General features: G+C 25.3%; 1 protein-coding gene across 2 annotated transcripts in view; it reads right to left on the reverse strand.

Moving 5' to 3' along the window:
* Positions 1-576, reverse strand: part of LOC108752563 (glycine receptor subunit alpha-3) — a 6,366-nt gene that overhangs the window by 5,505 nt on the left and 285 nt on the right. The window lies entirely within an intron of this gene.

Here is a 576-nt window from a genome sequence, read left to right on the forward strand (position 1 = left end):
TGAAGATAATCGTGCATACATGGAAAAACTTTTGATAAACTATTGCATTACATGTTTGCATCTTGCAGAGTAGTATAAAATAAATATGCATATAATTCAATAAAAATGTTTCATAACGAAGTGAAAAGATTCTGGAAAATCTTATGTACATTCACTTGTAGGTATTTTATACAGATGATTCCTGTAAAAGTAAAAGAATATGTGGCATTATTGCTTACTTAGTTTTAGAGTCCATTTTGTCAGATGCTTATATTATAAAAAAATTTAATTATTGCAAAATTGCAAGCAGTATTATAAAAACTGCTTATATTATCTGATAGAAGACATTTTTTAGTTTGTACTTATGTTTTTGAAATTTTATTTTTACTTTTTGTTGAAAAAATATTGTCTAAAAACAAAGTGGTATGTCAGTATCGGCGATTTTCTTATATGGCACATGCATTTAATATATTAGTGTAAAATAAAGTTTTATCAATCGATATATTAATAAGATTTTTTAATTTCATTATATGTAAAAAAAATATTAAAAAAGGAGAGAGAGAGAGAGAGAGAGAGAGAGAGAGAGAGAGAGAGAGA

The sequence above is a fragment of the Trachymyrmex septentrionalis genome, unplaced genomic scaffold, assembly GCF_001594115.1.
Source record: "Trachymyrmex septentrionalis isolate Tsep2-gDNA-1 unplaced genomic scaffold, Tsep1.0 scaffold60, whole genome shotgun sequence".
Classification (NCBI taxonomy): Eukaryota; Metazoa; Arthropoda; class Insecta; order Hymenoptera; family Formicidae; genus Trachymyrmex; species Trachymyrmex septentrionalis.